General features: G+C 36.2%; 2 long non-coding RNA genes across 2 annotated transcripts; one reads left to right on the top strand and one right to left on the bottom strand.

Moving 5' to 3' along the window:
• Nucleotides 1–3,564: 3,564 nt before the first annotated feature.
• LOC128983474 (uncharacterized) lies at nt 3,565–10,919 on the bottom strand. Its single transcript, XR_008489853.1, has 4 exons — nt 10,723–10,919; nt 6,297–6,424; nt 4,799–4,907; nt 3,565–3,746 (listed from the first exon to the last, which is right to left on the bottom strand). It is a non-coding gene; the product is annotated as an uncharacterized LOC128983474 (long non-coding RNA).
• LOC128983473 (uncharacterized) lies at nt 4,779–21,355 on the top strand. The gene is made up of 3 exons (XR_008489852.1): nt 4,779–4,937; nt 15,511–15,676; nt 21,243–21,355. It is a non-coding gene; the product is annotated as an uncharacterized LOC128983473 (long non-coding RNA).
• The last annotated feature ends 1,544 nt before the right edge of the window (nt 21,356–22,899 follow it).

Raw genomic sequence — 22,899 nt, 5'->3', positions numbered from 1 at the left:
AATAACACATTAAGATTTACTGACTTTACAAACTTTACTTTTTCCTAGCACCGTCATGTAGCATAAAATGTTAACAGAATGATACGAAGAGAAAGAAACTTATAACTACATGGTGTACATGATTGTTGACTCTGCATTACTACTCCGTTCACAATAATTAAGGGGTTTGAGGGGAAGTTCCCCACTACTTTTTTGTATTTAATGTACAGTATGTTACTTAATCAGCTGTTAAGCTATTATTTCAAAGGTAAGGATAAAGTAGAGGGGATTCTTCCCCAAAAACTGCCTAAATATTGTGAACGAATAACAAAAATAACTACATTACACAGAACAGAAAAACAGCAAAAACAGAAAAACGTATATATGCCCCAAATCTAGATAGGAATTGAATTACACTCCACAAGGACCAGTAGACTTACCAGTAAATCGCTAAGAAATTGTGAGGAATAAATATCCCCCGCCGCAGCAAACCTACAGACTAGGAACATTTTTATTTGCCTGATTGGTGTTTGACAAAAAATTGTCCCATTTACCTTTGTTGTTGTTGCCTGACCTCTTGCAGGTAAGATGTTTGTGTCGCCCTATGGATTTCTCCACCTTGTGCGGCGTCTTCAGGGGTCTTCTTGAATTTATCTCCCTATTACTAACCTATTGTCTAAATTTACAAAAATATTGATACATAAACGGTCACTAGTACAATAGCGGTAGGGGTCGATCGGACAACACGTCGATGAATAAGTGGCGTAGTCATCATGGCAGTAGGTCTTTCTTCCTCCGTTTCAATTCTTAGACTGGGATTGTCAGCATTAGACCATTCGAGGTTTGACACGATAACCAGCCAAATGAAAAAGGATACAACCAGACGTACATGACCCAACCAAAAGATACGTACGTATCCACCAACTATATAGACAAATCAACCTAAAAATTCCAGAGTTGGACACACACCTACCTATAAAGTAAAAACCAACCTCATTCCAAATTACAAAATTCCTTATATAAAAGACAGGCTAGTTAAAGATGGGAGAGTCACAAAAATATTTCCTATAACCACCATCTAACAACCAATACCACAGGTTACACCAACAGAACAGTTTATCAACTATTTAAAGAGCATGACACAAGTCATCATAACAACTCTACGATTCCCGACTCCCTCACAATTCAGAATAAAACCGACTCAAAATCCCATGGCAAAAGTAAAAGAAAGCTACAAAATATAAATGGATCGAACACCCTCCTAAACAAAAAAGAAGACTACACCAGTCCTACAATTTTCAAATTAATATACAAAAGCGACATTGAAACAAACAAAACTGGAAACATAGCACCAAACCATCAGCAACAACAGAGATCAAATCACCGACCATAAACCAGGAGAGTCAAATTAACCTCAAACGTCGATCGGCCCAAATGCCGACATCCCTAAGTCTAGAAATGAAACTGAGGAAGAAAGACCATCCACGATGATTCCGCCAAGTCTACATCGTCGCTGTCCGATTGACCCAACCGCAGTACTAGTGACCATGTGTGTAAATATTATTGTAAATATAAATTAGTGTAGTTATAGAATATGAATTCAAGAAGACACCTGAAGATGAAACACAAGGTGGAGAAATTCATGGGGTGATAAAAATCTCTTACCTAGAAGAACTCGGGCAACTACAACAAACGTAAATCTAATACGTATAATTCAAGTTCTTGAATCTGGGATGGCAAAAGATATTTAAAATATGTCGTTTACCTTGTAAAATGTATTTCCTATATCAAACCTTAAGTTTAGTGAGTGCTTAGGTTTGCTGCTACAGGACAGTAAAGTGTGTTTTTAGAGAAACACTAAAAGTCGAGTATGAAATAAATCAATTTGCCATAAAAGAAAATTACTTAAGATTATTTATTATTTTTAAAATAACATGGAAATTTCAGATTTACCGTTTTTCTCTAGAACCATATAAAGTACACTTTAATCTACTAAATCATCATTTGAGTTTCTAAGCTTTACAAAAATGTTTGAAAAACAATTCAAACATTTTATGTTCTAGGAATGAAAAGAAAAACCAATTTTTACCGCGGCTCCCTAGAACTCCGTCCTCATAGCCTAAGCATGCTGATTCGCAAACTCATTTGAATAAACGTAAGGTTTACTAAATGTTTATTTATATCAAATATGATCAAAATCGGGTTACAGTTACTCAAGTTATCGGTTATCATCCTAATGGAATGAATGCATTTCAACGGATGGTGTTTTTGTTCTCTGGGAACATCAAAACGAATAAGTCAACCTGTCCCAGGTCCGGATATTACGGTAATAGCTTATCCCCTATATTGGAAAACGGAAATTTGGCAACAGTCGGAAAAGATATACTTAATGGGTGAGTTCGAGCGCATCAGTTTATATTTTGAAAGCTATCTGTTCCCTCTGTGAAGAACACACACACCGCAGGAGCTTTCACCGGACTCATGTGCATGGCTAGTCTACTAAGTCCCTTTTGTATCAACTTGATTATCTTAAAAACAGTCATACATAAATACACTATAACACAAAAAACTAGAGTACTGTATTATACATTGTATATGTGCTACATGAGACCGTACAAATGATTATTTTACATAAAAGACATGGGTAACCCAAAACTACTCGTGTAACAACTTACACAAAATAAAAATAAAAATAATAAAAAAACATAATGGAGTGCTCCGGTTCAGTAGCCAGGGTTAGAGAGCCGGCTATTCTCTAAACAATCTATTCATCTAGGCTTACGCCAGTTATTTCCCTAAACATTTTACTTATTGTTTATATTTTACCTCTCAGAGCTCTAACTGGGAATAGAGGAGACTACGATCCAGTCTTGTTATTTCAGGTAAGTTAGGAAAGGGTATTGGGAGTTAGTGAGGCACAGCGCTGTATTAACCTTTTCGTAGCTCCTCCATTCCAGCCATACATCTGGGAATTTTTCCGATTCTATTTAACTAAGTCTAGCACCAAAATATTGTTACAAACAAAAAAACGGAACACTCTGTGCAAACGATGTTAGAGTATAGCATATTTTTTATACAATTACATAAATGGACAACACAGTACCAAACAATAATTCAATAAAAACAATAATCACATCAGAATAGTCCGTTTACAAAATGCAGGCGGTTTAAGGGGAAGTTTTTCTGGGTTTCCCTACCACTTTTCTCTAAATGTATGTTACAGCTGATTAAGCGGTTGAGCTTATTGACATCTGTCCAGCTATTTGTTTCTGTTGTAATAATAATAACAATAATCATCCTGCTTCACGATCTAGTCATCCTAATGAAGAAATTGGAACAAAGTTTGAAAGACTAGTGAAACCTGTAAAAAGATATGAGTGAAACAAGCAAACAAGCCTACTGAGGCGTTTGAAGCTTTCTATGAAATGTATTTTGTTTATAATCTTTTGTTGCATGAATAAATAAAATACACTTTTTTACTTTTAATGTTCATTCATTGTAATTTTATCTCAGTTAAAAATATACTTTTTCATCAAGTCAAGTCTAATGAATTGTTAATAGGTAATTAAATTTAAAGAACCCCCATAACCACCAAAATTTTGTAAACGGAGTTTAATACAAAAAAAGATTAGAAATATACAGAGCATGTGCCAATTCTTCGCTTTCCAAAGTCGTTCAGAGTGGCGAGTCGGTCTGCACAGCTTGTACTGTTCCTGTGACGGCGACACAGAGCAGGTCCATGTCGGCATCTAGTACTCTCCCTCCATCTTAACAGAAGAAAGACAACATCATCACTAGTATCAGGGACATACTACCTGATACTTTGAATACTGATAAGTCGCTCATAATACATACTATATAATACATACTACTCTGATATTAGGACCTGGGACCTAATTAATTATAGTCTCTTTCAATGAATATTCTTTTCATTTTTATGGTAGCCTATAGCCTCTGGATAAAAGAATATTACAATAAAAGGTTTAAATTACCTGTATCCGTCAAGTGATCCTGGTTTGTAGTTAATTGACTACAGCCGTTTTGTGTTGTAAAAACACATCTTCAGGTCAAATGTACATTGATTTATTCCATGGAATGGTCGTCGTAAGGTTTAAAGTTCACAAAAATAACATACACATACACAAAACATTAAACATAAATTGGCCAAAACAAAAAATACGAAAAACACGTAATAGACATCGGACACGTACGGTGCCGGTAGAAGGTAGGTCATAGGCGTTTTCGTACGTTTTGTATTGGCCAATTTATGTTTAGTGTTTTGTGTACGTGTATGTGTTATTTCTGTGAACTTTAAACCTTATGACGACCATGGAATAAATCAATGTACGTTTGAACTGAAGATATGTTTTTACAACACGAAACGGCTGTAGTTAATTAACTACAAACGCGACGGATACAGGTAATTTAAACCTTTTACCTTTTTGAATTTTTTTTATATTCTTTTACATTCATGCCCCCTTTAACTCCAGGCCACAGCCATTGAAGTGGCACCACAAATAGGGTTCTAATCTAACAGCTGTTTTGTTTCAAAGCAGCTGGTATTTGTGTATTTTTTAAAAACACAAAAGCTTGGTAACTGGGGCCACTAAAATATTGACTCCACTCTAAATGCACTGTTAGAAATATATTTTCAATTCTACTTGTAACAAGAAGATTGTTCTTGAACCTCATACTGGAAAGAAATCAGCTCAATATGATAAGAACTAAAAAAAGCTTAAGACACCTTTTAAAGTGTCTATGTATTTGACAACTATTTATTTCTTTGTTTCAAATAGTAAATCAAGTGTATGATAGTTACCTCAAGGGACAAAAGTGTTCGAGTAGCCTGACGTGGGGCAGGATCCAGCTGCGTTAAATCTCATGCTACGTTTTTGATTGGCAGACACCAGCACACCACTGTGATATTCCTGCAACAAGGAACATCAAGGGGTTTAAAGGTTTAAAAGGATTAACACAATTACAATTAATTATATACGTTTCTTGTGAAATCAACCAAGTCTAGAATATCTATCATTTGATCTTATTGAATTGTTAGTTTATTTTTCCAATTTATACATCGGTTTATTTACGTACAATTGCATGTTTACTGTTTTTTACTGTATTTTTATCGGGTAAATGACCAGTTGCTCGGTAGCTGTGGACGAGTGAGTGTGTGTTGTGCAATATATTAAGAGTGGTCCTGTATCAAAAATAGTAAAACAATGAATCTGTTACCTGTGGTTGCAATGTGGTGCAGAATTAGGCAGCGTAGGATTGAGAGGAAGTACTGGATTCAACCCAATTAATCAAGTTATTAATTGATTAAAAAACCTAATAATAATAAATAATAACTAATAAATGTTTTTTTTCTTTACCCTCCAATTGTTCAAAAACCTCTCTCAGAGCAGAGCAAACTAGTTTCCACGCTTCTTTCATTTAATTTCTGTCCTTATAATAGTTTAAAGTTTTATCCCACAGTACTGGGTTTGCTTCCACTAATTCAATCAAAACATCATTGTCAATTATCACTTCAGTTGCTATTTTCGATCTACACGATAATTCATATTTGAAGCCATTGTCACTCACAACTGTCACTATTCACTTCAAAAAACAAACGCAGTATGCAAAGTGCACAGAGAGAAGGTGCAACGAGAACTAGGACTAATGGGGAGAACGCACGACATCTGACAAAACAATTGTGGTGTGGGTGAGCACCCATTTAATCATGTACGCCCTTGCAAGCACGACAGTCGGGTGAGAGTCGCGGATCACAGTTTCAGTGGACAAATGCACCACAAAAGAATGATGTGGTTGTTAGATAGGATAGGATTGGTTTACTAACCGGAATGTGCAGGGCCGATATTAGGTGCAAGGCAATTGGCTTTTTTGGGGGGCGAAAAAAAATTTTAAATGAAAAAAATAGTGATTGTAGTGAATTCTGACTATTTTCCTTGGCTATGTAGACATTATTATCGTCTTCCATTATCCGATTATCAACGTCTCTCTCAATTGCGGCAAAACAGATTAAATCAGTGAAATTAATTTATAAAAAAAAAAAATAGATGGGCCCCCTCCTAGGCCTAGGCCCCCGCAACTGCTGTGTCCGCTGTTAGGGAAATACAGCCCTGAGTATTTATGTAGTTTGGAATTTTGCTTTACCACAGACAAGATATTCTTCTTGAACCTCATTTGGGAAACAGATCAGCTCAATATAGCAAGAACCTTAAAAAAAATTAAGAGACCTTTTAAAGTGTCTATGTATTTAACAACTATTAATTTCTTTGTTTTAAATAGTAAATCATTTGTAAGATAATTACCTTAATAAGGGACGAAACTGTTCAAGGAGCCTGACGTGGCCGACGTGGGGCAGAATTTACAGCTGAGTTAAATTCCATGCTACGCTTTTGGTACGATTGGCAGACAGCAGCACACCACGGTGATATTCCTGCAACAAGGCACATCAAGGGGTTAAAAGGATTAAAGGATTAACACAATTATGATTAAATATATACGTTTCTTGTAAAATCAACAAAGTCTAGAATCTAATTTATCATATCTTCGATATATATAGAATTTACTGATTATTCTGGACAAACGCCAGTACTTAGTTAGGTAATTTAAATCTATCATGAGATCTATTTTATTTGTTAGTTTATTTTTCCAAATTATACATCGGTTTATTAACATACTATTGCATGTTTACTGTTTAGTAACGCTGATCTGTAAATCCATTGTGTATCTTCATAGACTAAAATAATTAAATACTAGGTGGCGTTCGCAGAAGCATCCACAAAATTGAGCGGAGTCGTCAAGGGTTTATATTATATTGTTTTGGTCATACTGCAGTAATACCAGTCGTTTTTAATGCATGCGTTGAGGGTCTAAAAGTAGCAATTTTAGTCTTTAGGAAGTAAAAAAGTTTTTATCCTCTATGGAGTAAAAATAGTTTTTATCCTCTATGGAGTAAAAATCAGCTGTTGGCAACTCAGTTGTAAATTTCTATTATAAACGATTGCATGTATCGAAATATGTATCGATTCGTGCTTCGAAATTATTTTAACCTACAGTTTACAGTCTCTTCCCATAGCGTTTTAGCTTTGCAGATACATTAATCCATTCCCACACTCAACACGCTCACCTTTACTACTTCCTTCACCACCCCCTACGTCGTGGACCTATTTCCCTCTCTTCCCATAACATTTTAGGATTGCAGATATATTATTTAATGTAATTGCCAAAGACAGTTCCCACACTCTGCGCTGCCAGCCTTACTACTTCCGTGTACTGGTGAAATTACCTGCTGTCAAGTGATCCTTTTGACCTTGAAAGGCGACCGGTTTCGACCCTCACGGGGTCATCTTCAGGCGGACGTCGTCATCGTCTTTTCGTTCTTGCGAACACGTCGTTTTTTAAAAAACATTGAGGTTTACAGTTTTTAACATTTAAAACACTTAACACAAAACACGAAAAATGGCCAATAACTATTATGGTACCGATCGGTGGAGCGGCGGGCGACACGGAAGTTGAGTCTAGACTGACCGCTGCAAGCCGGTGTCATTGTTTACTTGTCCCCTCCCCTAATCTTTCTTATCAGGTGCACGCTTTTGTTTGTATCCATTTTCAACTATTTTTATTGCTGTGTCGAATATAATGTTAGATGCGAAAGAGAGCTTGTCGTTCAACACATTGTGTGGGTCCTGTTTTACGGCTTTGTATATTTCGAATTCCTCAATTGTTGTCATAAATGGCCCTTTATTGCATTTGTGGAGTATTTCTAAATTATTATCGATGTTACTGTAGCTGTGGTTGTAACCACTTCCTACATCGTGTACCTGTTTTCCTCCCTTCCCACAGCATTTTATGATTGCAGATACCTTAATCTAATCGTCATAAACAGTTCCCACACTCCGGACTGCTCACCTTTACTACTTCCTTCGCCACTTCCTACGCCACGGACCTTTTCCTAACCCTTTCCATAGCATTTTAAGATTGCAGATACCTTAATCTTATCGTCATAAACAGTTCCCACACTCTGGACAGCCCGCCTTGACTACTTCCTTCACCCCTTCCTACGTGACAGACATGTTTCCCTCCCTTCCCAGAGCATCATAGGATTGCAAATACCTTAATCTTATCGTCATAAACAGTTCCCACACTCCGGACTGCTCGCCTTTACTGATTCCATCGCCACTTCCTACGCAACGGACCTGTTTCCCTCCCTTCCCGTAGCATTTTATGATTACATATACCTTAATCTAATCGTCATAAACAGTTCCCACACTCCGGACAGCTTGTCTTGACTAATTCATTCATCACTTCCTACGTCGCGGACCCGCTATCCTCCCTTCCCATAGCATTTTATGATTGCAGATATCTTAATCTAATCGTCATAAACAGTTTCCATGCTCCGGACTGCTCGCCTTTACTACTCTCTTCACCACTTCCTACGTGACGGACATGTTTCCCTCCCTTACCATAGCATCATAGGATTGCAACTACCTTAATATAATGGTCATAAGCAGTTCTCACACTCCGGACAGCTTGCCTTGGCTACTTCCTTCATCACTGCCTACGTCGCGGACCCCTTTTCCTCCCTTCCCATAGCATTTTATGATTGCAGATACCTTAATCCTTAATCTAATCGTCATAAACAGTTCCAACCCTCGGACTGCTCGCCTTTACTACTTCTTTCATCACTTCCTACGTCGCGGATCCGTTTTCCTCCCTTCCCGTAGCATTTTATGATTGCAGAAACCTTAATCTAATTGTCATAAACAGTTCCCACAATCCGGACAGCTTGCCTTGACTGCTTCCTTCATCACTTCCTACGTCGCGGACCCGTTATCCTCCCTTCCCATAGCTTTTATGATTGCAGATAACTTCATCTAATCGTCATAAACAGTGCCCACACTCCGGACCGCTCGCCTTTACTACTTCCTTCACCACTTCCTACGTGACAGACCTGTTTTCCTCCCTTCCCATAGAATTTTAGGAATGCAGATAGCTCAATCTAATCGTCATAAACAGTTCCAACACTCCGGACTACTCGCCTTTACTACTTCCTTCGCCACTTCCTACGCCATGGAACTGTTTCCCTCCCTTTCCATAGAATTTTATGATTGCAGATACCTTAATCTTATTGTCATAAACAGTTCCTACACTCCGGACAGCTTGCCTTGACTACTTCCTTCATCACTTCCCACGTCGCGGACCTGTTATCCTCCCTTCCCATAGCATTTTATGATTGCAGATATCTTCATCTAATCGTCATAAACAGTTCCCACACTCCTGACTGCTGGCCTTTACTACTTCCTTCACCACTTCCTACGTGACGGACATGTTTCCCTCCCTTCCCATAGCATCATAGGATTGCAAATACCTTAATATAATGGGCTTAAGCAGTTCCCACAACCCGGACAGCTTGCCTTGACTACTTCCTTCACCACTTTCTACGTCGCGGATCCGTTTTCCTCCCTTCCCATAGGAATGCAGATACCTAAATCTAATCGTCATAAACAGTTTCCACACTCCAGACTGTTCACCTTTAGTACTTCCTTTAACACTTCCTACGTCGCGGACCCGTTTTCCTCCTTCCCTTATAATTTTTGGAATGCAGATACCTAAATCTAACCCTCATAAACAGTTTGCACACTCCAGACTGCTCACTTTAGTACTTCCTTCACCACTTTCTACGTCGCGGATCCGTTTTCCTCCCTTCCCATAGAATTTTAGGAATGCAGATACCTAAATCTAATCGACATAAATAGTTTCCACACTCCAGACTGTTCACCCTTAGTAGTTCCTTTAACACTTCCTACGTCGCGGACCCGTTTTCCTCCCTTCCCTTATAAATTTTGGAATGCAGATACCTAAATCTAAATGTCATAAACGGTTTGCACACTCCAGACTGCTCACCTTTACTACTTCCTTCACCACTTCCTACGTCATGGACCTCAAGTTATTGTCGTCATTTGATTATTTTATGATCCAAACCACCGTTTATGTTCTAATATCTGAGGAATAATGCTATCAGCTATTTATTTATCTACTGCATTTTAAAGTCAACAGCTGATCATATGTCTTTGTTTATGTGTCAAATACTGCTTCCATAAGGACTACATTGAAACTTTGAGACCCAGTGGGGCGGATTCCTGAGAGTTATTTTTAACGCCATATAGATGTTGGCACTCACCGATATGGTCTTTATCACCATCCAAAATTTGAAAACGATTGATTCAGCCGTCTAGGAGGAGTTTGCGTATTACGAAATGCATAAAAGTCGACGTATAAGAGCTTCGCTCGCTTCGCTCGCTCCGCTCAATAAACTGTCAGCCGAGCTGCGGTTACCTTAGGTTATGGCACACACCCCTGGGAGCGCTGTGTAGTTACGTAGCATGTAACTTATTCTAAATTGTTTATTTATAACATAAGTGTTATTTATATGATTAAAACTGTTGCAATAGGAAATGTCTACTCACTGTTCTGTAAAGTGACAAAGAAGAAAAAAATGAACTGTTTGCTGCCAGAAAATGAAATGTATTACAGTAATAAAAATGTGTTTTTCATCCCGCGCGTGCTTTGCATGGCACATGGGATTATGTATTTAATTTAAAAATTGCATGAATAAAATTGTTTGAATTGAATTGAATTGAATTGAATTGAATGTAGGTCGTAACGTAAATCCATTGAGTATCATATTCTTATCAATTTAAACATATAGTTATAAGATATGTAAAAAATTACCTGCAAATGATAAAAAAGACCGCTGATATTAACATCTTCTCGAAGCGGGAAGTTCATACTTGGAAGTAGTTGAATTACTTGCTGTGAGATTTTCTCAGGAAAGTTCACCCGCTACAATCGGAGAGATCTGAAACAGGATCAACGAACTATTAAAAGTAATCCTATCTGGACCAAAACATACTTCTATTTACCTGTGTTGTGTGATGCAGCTTTAGTGGAATTGGTTAAAATCAACATTTGTCACTTCAAAAATTCCAAGCTCTTGAGGGAAAAATTCCAAATCCTAAAGGGACAGTTTAATAGTTAGCAGTTCTTTTTCTTAATTTTAAATATGGAATAGCTTGACCTAAAATCTTATTTGCTGACATCCATTTTTTCCATTGTACAGTAAACACATTCCCATGTAAGTTTCCATTGTATTGTAAACTGGCTTGGATACTTGAAATATTCTATGAGTTGAGATCTCTGCCATCTACTTATACTAAAGTTGTATTATTTTAAAAAATAGTTGTTTAGCCTCCGGATTACTGTATTATACTTAAAATGGTTTACAATACCTGCATATAGTAATCCTTTGTTGCTGATTTAGGCAACTAGTTTCGGTTCTTGTTTTGAACCATCTTCAGGCCTCAAGGTGTCAAGTGATCACTTCATTCGAAGGTCGTTAACAGAGTTCAATAAATAAAACATATACAAAACACGATACACGGAACGGACACACATTACAAAAAACACGAAAAACACGAAGGGACATTGACAAACGATCGTGACCGGGCTGAGGTAATGTCTAGCTGTAGCAGTCTAGACATTACCTCAGCCCGGTCACGATCGTTTGTCAATGTCCCTTCGTGTTTTTCGTGTTTTTTGTAATGTGTGTCCGTTCCGTGTATCGTGTTTTGTATATGTTTTATTTATTGAACTCTGTTAACGACCTTCGAATGAAGTGATCACTTGACACCTTGAGGCCTGAAGATGGTTCAAAACAAGAACCGAAACTAGTTGCCTAAATCAGCAACAAAGGATTACTATATGCAGGTATTGTAAACCATTTTAAGTTGTATTATTGTTTCTATTTGGTAGAGTAGATAAGATACTTACTTAGGTAGTCTAATACAGCTCTGGCGATGCCTTTATGGAAGCTAGCAGGATGAAGAGAAGAAAAGTAAGGAAATCATGTCAGTGGGTTGGAATAAGGTTTAAGGGATACTTTGGATAAAGGACACCCGTGGTAGGGAGAGGAGGTCCAGACACAATTATTTTTATCTACCTCTTCGCTCTACCCACAAGCGCTCCCTCGGCCATGTTCAGGTGGAGGGCCTCCTGTTTCTACCACATAATATTACCGTACTGTGGTAGGGCCGTAACACAAGCTTAAGGTGTAAATTACTAATCAAAAACTGTTTTCAAAACTCCCAAAAAAATTTTGAATTTTATTAAATATATTGCACGATATGAGTTTTGAAATAATTTGAGGGCCGAAGCCCATTTATCCCTCCATGCCACCCCTGGTAAGAAACTTAGAAGTTTAATCATGCAAAACATCCCATAGGAATCTATTTTTTGGTCAATTGATGTCCCCATCCGCTTAAGGTCTAAATAATTCCCTACTTACTGGCTTTGCCTAAGTAGATAAGAGTTATATTACGGCTTTTCATGGTTAAACTTCTTAAACTTTTACCAGGCTACTGAAAAATGACTTAATAAATAACTTAATACACAAAATATATGTATATCCTACAATTATTCCCTAACTTAAAGAAGGCGTATTAATAACACCTAGTTAAAGGAAAACAATATCTAATACCTAATAAATATATATGTACAGTATGCAACATTTGAGGAATCAATAAAATTGGAATTAATAAAAAACTACACAACTTACCACTGTATTTTTATTCGTGATTTTCATGCTCTTCTTCTTCTTCTGGTTCTTTTAACTAATATTAACAGTCAACTCAAACTATCCAACTTTATGACTCATATCTGAAATCGCGTCAAATCAACGTTCATCACTATGTTCGTGCAACAATATCAAATTGGAATTTACGTAAAACTACACAACTTACCACTGTATTTTTATTCGTGATTTTCATGCTCTTTTTCTTCTTCTTGTTCTTTTAACTAATATTAACAATCAACTCAAATAACTATCCAACTTTATGACTCATATCTGAAATCGCGTCAAATCAAGGTTCATCACTATGTTTGTGCAACAATATCAGATGATTTGAAACTGGACATGGAAATGAATCCAAGTACACACACACAAAACAAACAAATAATTAAGCGTCTTGAATATGAAGATCTGCTCTCGAAGATTTCTCGTAGAGGATGGCCTAGCACTCACCTATCATAGCTATAAAACCTTTGTGAGCTACTGTAATAATATCTTAATTATCTTCCTAACTCTCTATCTGATAAAAAGAACCTGAAAATCCCTATTCTGTCCTAAAGCCTATGGCTAATCTATTCATGAGATAACATAGTAAAACTTGACCTAACACTATATACTAAAAAAAAACCTAAAATTTTTCAATCTGTTCTAAAAGCCTGTGGTTAACCTATTCATGAAAAAAATATAGTAAAATTTCACCTAACACTATCTAATAAAAAGAACCTGAAAATCCCTAATCTGTTCTAAAAGCTTGTGGCTAACCTATTTAAAAAATAGTAAAATTTCACCTAACACTATCTAATTAAAAAAACCTGAAAATCCCTGATCTAATAAAAATTATAAATAAAATTAATTTAGTTATCTGTGATAACTCTAACCACCCTAACCTCTTTGTAATAACCTAAAACTAAACGACGGGGATTTCTTCAGTGAAGCGAAGACTCAATCCGATGAATGATGGCAGAACACATAATGCACACAAAAGGAAAGTTCCTACCTTTGGTATGGCAGCAACTCAAAAACCTGCAAATAGCGAAGTCCAAGTGAGCAAATTTTGTGAGTTCAAGTCCGGCTTAAAGTTGTAATTCATTCTATGACGATCTTCTCCCCAAAGTTGATACCCACTTCAGTCGGAAAGATCTAAAACAGTTTCAAAGAAATGTTAAAATGAATCCTAACTAGACCGCCACTTATTTTAAATTACCTGTGTTTAATGATTCTAAACTTTTTGGTGGTCCCACAGTTATGGTTTGATTAGCCTTGTTATAGTATTAAAAACATAGTAAAATAATATAATTGACGCTTCCACCATGTTCCATGTTTAGATTTGTTTTGACTCAGTTGCCAACAGCTATCGCTAATCCATAGAGGAGGGTTTGATTCCAAAACTGTCCTTATTAAATGTTCTATCAATATTTTCCAACAGGATATAGTATTTACAGGGCCATATTTGGAATTTATAAAGCCCCTCTATATTCTGACTCTTTGAAGATTGGAACTGAAGAGTTTAAAAATACACGTGGCAATTATTTTGTGAGTCGGTGGCTCAGTTGGTAGCGTCGCGGACTTCGGGCCCAAGGCTGTAGCGTCTTGGGTTCGGATCCTGGTCACTGCCACAAACTTTTATCAGTACAGTTCACCTTTGTACTGTACCGGCTCACCCCTTGCTTTGCTGGATACGTTCCACGCACAGATCTGTAGTCTATTTGGACGGGCAAATGCAAGGTTAAAAGAGGCCGCCAACCTCTTAAAAAAAAAAGTAAAGTAAAAGTATTAACTCGATGAATTTTCTTTTTTTTCCAACAATCCTATCGGTAATAAGACATAGGAATCTAGCTAATAGAGTCCATTAATTTGTAAATAATAATATTAGGGGCTTAGGTCGGGGCCAGACATTTTAATTTCTTTTGGGTTGAATAAAATATTTGGACCTTTAGGCTTCGGATACTAATTAGGTACCGTAGGTAGTTTTGAAAAAAAATTGGAATAAGTTTATGCAAAATCTGTAATCACAACCAAATTGCAAGCGTCTTCTGCGGTCACAGTAAAATCTTGGACATCCGCCGTGGTCACAGAGGAATCGTGAAGATCTCTACGTTCACGGCAAAATAGTGAACATCATGCGCGATCGCGGATATTTTACACAATGTTGTGATATTTAGACTTTGTGCAATACTCCCAAAATCGTGCATAAACCATCTTCGTCTTCTGCGATCGCAGGAAAATAATCAATGTCGAATGTCTTCTTAAACATAGTGAACATCTTGCGCGATCCTGGAGACATCATCTTCGTCTTCTGCGATCACATCGAAATCATGAATATCTCCTATGGAGATGTTAACATCTTTTGCGAGCGGGAAAAAACATCATCTTCAACTCCTCCTATCGCATCAAAATCCTAAACCACTTCTATGACCGAGGAGAAATGGTTAATATCTTGCGCAAGGGCAGAGGCATCATCTGCATCTCCTATGATCATGACGAAATCGTGATGATCTTTCTAGTTTGCGGGGTCACGATAAAATCATGGACATACTCCTGTGATAGCGGATGAATAGTGACGTCTCCTACATAATTGGCAAAATAGGGAAGATTGTTTTGCTGTCGCGCAGATTTTATCAACATCTCCTGCTATAAATTTATTTAAAAAATACATATTCGGGGCCCACAGTGAGGCCCCTTCCTTGGACGAGGCCCTGGAAACCGCCGTGTCTGCCGTTAGGGAAATACGGCCCTGAGTATTTATGTAATTTGGCGTTTTGCTGCACCACTGACAAGATTCTTCTTGAACGTAATATGGGAAACAGATCAGCTGAATATGGCAGGAACCTTTAAAAGCTCCATACCTTATAAAGTGTTTATGGATTTAACAACTAATTATTTCTTTGTTTCAGATAGTAAATCAAGTGTATGATAGTTACCTCAAGAGACAAAAGTGTTCGAGGAGCCTGACGTGGGGCAGGATCCAGCTGCGTTAAATCTCATGCTACGTTTTTGATTGGCAGACACCAGCACACCACTGTGATATTCCTGCAACAAGGAACATCAAGGGGTTTAAAGGTTTAAAAGGATTAACACAATTACAATTAATTGTATACGTTTCTTGTGAAATCAACCAAGTCTAGAATATCTATCATTTGATCTTATTGAATTGTTAGTTTATTTTTCCAATTTATACATCGGTTTATTTACGTACAATTGCATGTTTACTGTTTTTTACTATATTTTTATCGGGTAAATGATCAGTTGTTCGGTAACTGTGGACGAGTGAGTGTGTGTTGTGCAATATATTAACAGTGGTTCTGTATCAAAAATAGTAAAACAATGAATCTGTTTACGTGTTGTTGCAATGTGGTGCAGAATTAGGCAGCGTAGGATTGAGCGGAAGTACTGGATTCACCCAATTAATCAATTTATTAATTGATTAAAAAACCTAATAATAACAAATAATAACTAATAAATGTTTTTTACCTTTACCCTCCAATTGTTCAAAATCCTCTCTCAGAGCAGAGCAAACTAGTCTCCACATTTCTTTCGTTTAAAATCAAAACATCATTGTCAATTATCACTTAAGTTGCTATTTACGATCCACACGATAATTCATTTGATGCCATTGTCACTCACAACTAAAATACATTGTCACTATTCACTTCAAAAAACAAACGCAGTATGCAAAGTGCACAGAGAGAAGGTGCAACGAGAACTAGGACTACTGGGGAGAACGCACGACTTCCGACAAACAATTGTGGTGTGGGTGAGCACCCATTTAATCATGTACGCCCTTGCAAGCACGACAGTCGGGCGAGAGTCGCGGATCAAAGTTTTAGTGGACAAATGCACCACGACAGAATGATGTGGTTGTTCAGTGACTGTGAGTGTTGTGACTGTAGTACAGTGGGCAAGCGCTCATAAGATCCATTGGTTTAGTAATTGGAATGTGCAGGGCCGATATTAGGTGCGAGGCAATTGACTTTTTTGGGGGGCGGAAAAAAAATTGTAAATAAAAAATAATAGTGATTGTATTTGCATGCGATTGTGGTAATCTTCTGATAATCCTCGCAGTCGTGTAGGCAAAATTCTCACTATTTTCCACGGCCGTGTAGACATCGTCTTCCATTATCATGGCAATATATGAAAAAATCCCGCCGTCTTGGGGATATTATCATTGTCCTTCGAGTATGAGGCGAAATTCAGATCTTTTCCCACAGTTGTGTGGACATTACTATCGTCTTGCACGATAGGCGGGGAGGTCAAGTTCTGATCACCCGTCGTCGCCGTGTAGAAATCATTATATCGTCGCCTACGGTCGTATGGACACGTGTGGACATATTAATTGCCTCCCGCGATTGCGGCAAAATGGTAATCATCTCCCATGGTCATATGCAGATCATCATCGTCTTCAGCAAATGAGGCGAAATTCTTATCTTTTTCCCGCGACCATGTGGACATTATCGATTATCAACGTCTCTCTCAATCACAGAAAAACGGATTAAATCAGTGAAATTAATTTATAAAAAAAAAATAGATGGGCCCCCTCCTAGGCCAAGGTCCTCGCAACTCCCGTGTCCGCTGTTAGGGAATTACTGCCCTGAGTATTTTTTATACGCAGTTTGAAATTTTGCTTTACCACTGACAAGATTCTTCTTGAACCTCATATGGGAAAGAGATCAGCTCAATATAGCAAGAACCTTAAAAAAATTAAGAGACCTTTTAAAGTGGCTATGTCTTTAACAACTATTAATTTCTTTGATTTAAATAATAAATCATTTGTAAGATAATTACCTTAAGGTACGAAACTGTTCAAGGAGCCTGACGTGAGGCAGAATTTACAGCTGAGTTAAATCCCATGCTACGCTCTTGGTACGATTGGCAGACAGCAGCACACCATGGTGATATTCCTGCAACAAGGCACATCAAGGGGTTAAAAGGATTAAAGGATTAACACAATTATTATGATTAAATATATGCGTTTCTTGTAAAGTCAACAATGTCTAGAATTTAATTTATCTTCGATATATATAGAATTTTCAGATTATTCTGGACAAACAGATTATTCTGGATTACTCTGTTAGGTCATTTAAATCTATCATGAGATCTATTTTATTAGTTAGTTTATTTTTCCAAATTATACATCGGTTTATTTACATACTATTGCATGTTTACTGTTTAGTAACGCTGATCTGTAAATCCATTGTGTATCTTCATAGCCTAAAATAATTAAATATAAACTGTCAGCCGAGCTGCAGTTACCATAGGTTATGGCACACGCCACTGGGAGCGCTGTGAAGTTACGTAGCATGTACGTCGTAACGTAAATCCATTGAGTATAGTATTCTTATCAATTTAAACATTTAGTTATAAGATATGTAAAAAATTACCTGCAAATGATAAAAAAGACAGCTGATATTAACAGCTTCTCGAATCGGGAAGTTCATACTTGGAAGTAGTTGAATTACTTGCTGTGAGATTTTCTCAGGAAAGTTCACCCGCTACAATCGGAGATATCTGAAACAGGATCAACGAACTATTAAAAGTAATCCTATCTGGACCAAAACTTACTTCTATTTACCTGTGTTGTGTGATGCAGCTTTAGTGGAATTGGTTAAAATCAACATTTGTCACTTCAAAAATTCCAAGATCTTGAGGGAAAAATTCCAAATCCTAAAGGGACAGTTTAATAGTTGGCAGTTCTTTTCTTAATTTTAAATATGGAATAGCTTGACCTAAAATCTTATTTGCTGACATCCATTTTTTTCCATTAAACCTGTAGTAAACTGGCTTTTTGGATACTTTAAATATTCTATGAGTTGAGATCTCTGCCATCTACTTATACTAAGGTTGTATCATTATTGTTTCTATTTGGTAGAGTAGATAAGATACTTACTTAGGTAGTCGAAAACAGCTCTGGCGATGCCTTTATGGAAGCTAGCAGGATGAAGAGAAGAAAAGTAAGGAAATCATGTCAGTGGGTTGGAATAAGGTTTAAGGGATACTTTGGATAAAGGACACCCGTGGTAGGGAGAGGAGGTCCAGACACAATTATTTTTATCTACCTCTTCTCTCTACCCACAAGCGGTCCCTCGGCCATGTTCAGGTGGAGGGCCTCCTGTTTCTACCACATAATATTACCGTACTGTGGTAGGGCCGTAACACAAGCTTAAGGTGTAAATTACTAATCAAAAACTGTTTTCAAAACTCCCAAAAAAATTTGGAATTTTATTAGATATAACGCACGATATGAGTTTTGAAATAATTTAGGGCCGAAGCCCATTTATCCCTCCTTGCCACCCCTGGTAAGAATCTTAGAAGTTTAATCATGCAAAACCTTACATAGGAATCTATTTTATATCTATTTTTTGGTCAATTGATGTCCCCATCTGCTGAAGGCATAAATAATTCCCTATTTACTGGCTTTGCCTAAGTAGATAAGAGTTATATAATGGCTTTTCATGGTTAAACTTCTTAAACTTTTACCAGGCTACTGAAAAATGACTTAATAAATAACTTAATACAAAATATATGTATATCCTACAATTATTCCCTGACTTAAAGAAGGCGTAGTAATAACACCTAGTTAAAGGAAAACAATATCTAATAATAAAAATATATGTACAGTATGCAACATTTGAGGAATCAATAAAATTGGAATTTACAAAAAACTACGCAACTTACCACTATTTTTTTATTTGCGATTTCCTTAATCTTCTTCTTCTTCTGGTTCTTTTAACTAACATTAACAATCAACCCAAACTATCCAACTTTATGACTCATATCTGAAATCGCGTCAAATCAACTTTCATCACTATGTTCGTGCAACAATATCAGATGATTTGAAACTGGACATGGAAACAAATATAAGTACACACACACACACACAAAACAAACAAACAATTAAGCGTCTTGAATTTGAAGATCTGCTCTCGAAGATGTCTCGTAGAGGATGGCCTGGCACTAACCTATCATAGCTATGAAGTGTTTTTGAGCTACTGTAATAATATCTTGATTATCTTTCTAACTCTATACCTGATAAAAAGAACCTAAAAATCCCTGATCTGTTGTAAAGCTGGCAAATCTGTTCATGAAAAGATATAGAAAACTTTACCTAACACTGTATGGTAAAAAAAACCTAAACATTTTCAATCTGTTCTAAAGCCTATGGCTAACCTATTCATGAAAAAATATAGTAAAATTTCACCTACCACTATCTAATAAAAAGAACCTGAAAATCCCTAATCTGTTCTAAAAGTTTGTGGCTAACCTATTTAAAAAATAGTAAAATTTCACCTAACACTATCTAATTAAAAAAACCTGAAAATCCCTGATCTAATAAAAACTATAAATAAAATTAATTTAGTTATCTGTGATAACTCTAACCATCCCTAACCTCTTTGTAATAACCTAAAACTAAACGACGGGGATTTCTTCAGTGAAGCGAAGACTCAATCCGATGAATGATGGCAGAACATATAATGCACACAAAAGGAAAGTTCCTACCTTTGGTACGACAGCAACTCGAACCCTGTAATAGCAAAGTCTAAGTGAGCAAACATCATCTAATAATTAAATTTTGTTTAAATTATATCTATTTAGTATCTATTTATATACTAAACTGAAATGTTGTATATTATATGTAATTATTGCAAACTTCAATGCAAAATGCATGAAATAAGAAATCAGAAATCAGAAATCAGAAACGTTTTATTGTCCTTCAACATTTACAACAAATGCAATAGACAAAAGTCAAGAAAATTCAGCTATTACGGTACATAAACAGCCTATTTTTAGGCAAAACAAAACAAGCCTAAAAACAAGTCAAAATAGGCTATACTAATGCATAAGATCCCATGAAACCAAAAGGTTGGTTTAATGAAAGATTATGACTTTGTAGATGAAGTCTCCATCAAACTGATGTCCCAGTAAAGCAGGCTAATACAAATAAGACACCTGAATTCGTATTACTTGCGTTTTTTAAAAATATGTTTCATCCAATTGATTTTTATCAAACCATTTTACATATTTAGTTACAAGAAATATAAATAAAATAGGTACCTCTAATTCTTACAGAAGACACCTGATGTCCACAACTACGTAAAGGAAGTTCATGTGTGATCCTCTTGAAAAATGTAACGCGCACGAAAAGTCGGAAAGATCTAAAACAGAATCAAAGAATTATTAACATGTATCCTAACTTGACCGGCACACACATCTAATTACTAGTGTTAAATGATTCTACTATTTTTGGTGGTCCCACTGTTATAAGATTATTAGTCATGTTTATCCTGTATTTGTTTGGTATTCAAAAACATAGTTTCAAAAATTGACAATTTCAAAATGTTCTGTGATTAGGTTTGTTTAGTCTCAGTGGTCAACAGCTATTGATATCAGTCACTGATCCATAGAGGAGGGCACGACACTCTTACCTGTTTTAAACTAAATGTTCTATCCATATCGTCTAACAGGTTATAGTCTTTATGTAGTTTGGAATTTCACTCCACCACTGAAAGAGTGTTTCCTTGAATTTTATGTGGGAAACAGATCAGCTCAAAATGGAAAAAATGTTAAAAATGCTTAAGAGACCTTTTACAGTGTCCATGTATGTAACAATTGATTTCTTTGTTTCAATTAGGATATTCACCTTTGAGATCAAGGAGCCAGACTTGGGGTAGGATACAGCTGCATTAGCAGACGCCACCGTGATATGCCTACAACAAAGTACATCAAGAAGTTAAACGATTACCCCACTTACTAATAAATACATTTCTTTTAAAATCAACTTATAGTTTAGAATTTTATTTTCGATATATTCATCACTATATATTGATTCTTCCGATTTTTCTGGGCCAACACCAGTGAATAGACAGGAAATTTTAATTTGTCATGATATCCATTTTAATTGTTAGTTTTCAATACCAAATAATGTGTTGATTTATTGTTTATATACTAAAGACAATTTTCCAAAACTATAGACTAAAACAGTATCAAATAATTAGTAAAAGATACCTATCTCAAATTGACAGGCACTTGCTTTCAATCGCCTGTGTGGAACGATGCAATCTGTTTTATGTTGTAGGCAGTTAAATGTGGAGAGCGTTTTAGTGAATAGTGACTAAGAATGGGGAATTTGGTTTTCACCTAAAACCTTTTTCATTGACATCCATTGTCGTAAATCTTCTTTCACAACATTTTGAATACTATGGAAACTTAAAGCTTTGATTTGAACGGAAAAGAAAGACATTTTTATTTAAGTAAAGTTGGTTAAATCAAGGGTGTCTTTGAACCTTGTTTGAGAAACAGATCAGCTCAATGGGGCAAGTGGGCAAGAACCTATCTACCAAATAAGCTGATGACTTATTAATTATGTAGCTTAAGAAACCTTTTACAGTGTCAATGTACCTAACAGCTGTTGATTTGTTTGTTTCTATTAGGATACGGTATCAAACGTTTGCTACTCACCTGGCACCAAAGTGCTGAAAGAGATGGACGTAGTGAAGGCTACAGTTGCGTTACTTCTCTTGCTAAACTTTTGCTACGATTGACTGTCACCTCAGTGATATGACTGCAACAAGGAATGTCAAAATGTTAGACGTAGGTACAACATACTTACTATTAAATAATTATACTACTATTAATGCTATTACTTCAATTCAAATGGCTCTGCCGTTGGTATGTACATATAAATAAATAAATAAATTCTTTGATATCAAACCAAACAAGTCTAGAGTGTCCTTTCTCTTGTTGTCAAAAAAAAGTATAAAAACATTTTTGCAATATTGAAGACAATATTGTTAAAAATTACTAAAATATTGCTTATTTGTTCATTACTGAACATTGATATATTTTATTTAATTATTTATAAAATCAAACAAAATTACCTTAGCACTTATTGCAGAGGTGGAGCTTATGTGATCTTCGTGTAGAAAGTTCCAAGATATTAGAAAGAACTATACGAATTTCCATTGATAGATAAGTCGCTCAATACAATTTGAAAATCTAAAACAAAGTCTAAAAAGACAAGATTTAGAAGAGGACAAGAGTTATATTAATTACACTAGAACCTATAAGAGTAATTATTTTGTTCCTTTATTCATACTGTACTTAGTTTTGTTGGATAACTTTTTGTCTCTACTCTACTAGTGTTTGCTGTAGATTTCTCTACTAAAAATTTGGCTCAGAAGATATGAGTTCCAAAATTTTTCTTTCACTATGATTTCTTTCACATTGTTTGTGATTTTTTCCAGACTATTTCCATATGTAATAGAGTAGTAATATAAAATGGTAATACT

The sequence above is a fragment of the Macrosteles quadrilineatus genome, unplaced genomic scaffold, assembly GCF_028750875.1.
Source record: "Macrosteles quadrilineatus isolate MER2022 unplaced genomic scaffold, UCM_ALF_1.0 Scaffold_1__1_contigs__length_201487025, whole genome shotgun sequence".
Taxonomy (NCBI): Eukaryota; Metazoa; Arthropoda; class Insecta; order Hemiptera; family Cicadellidae; genus Macrosteles; species Macrosteles quadrilineatus.
The sequence above is the reverse complement of the archived record's forward strand: the minus strand, read 5'-3'. Positions and strand labels throughout refer to the sequence as shown.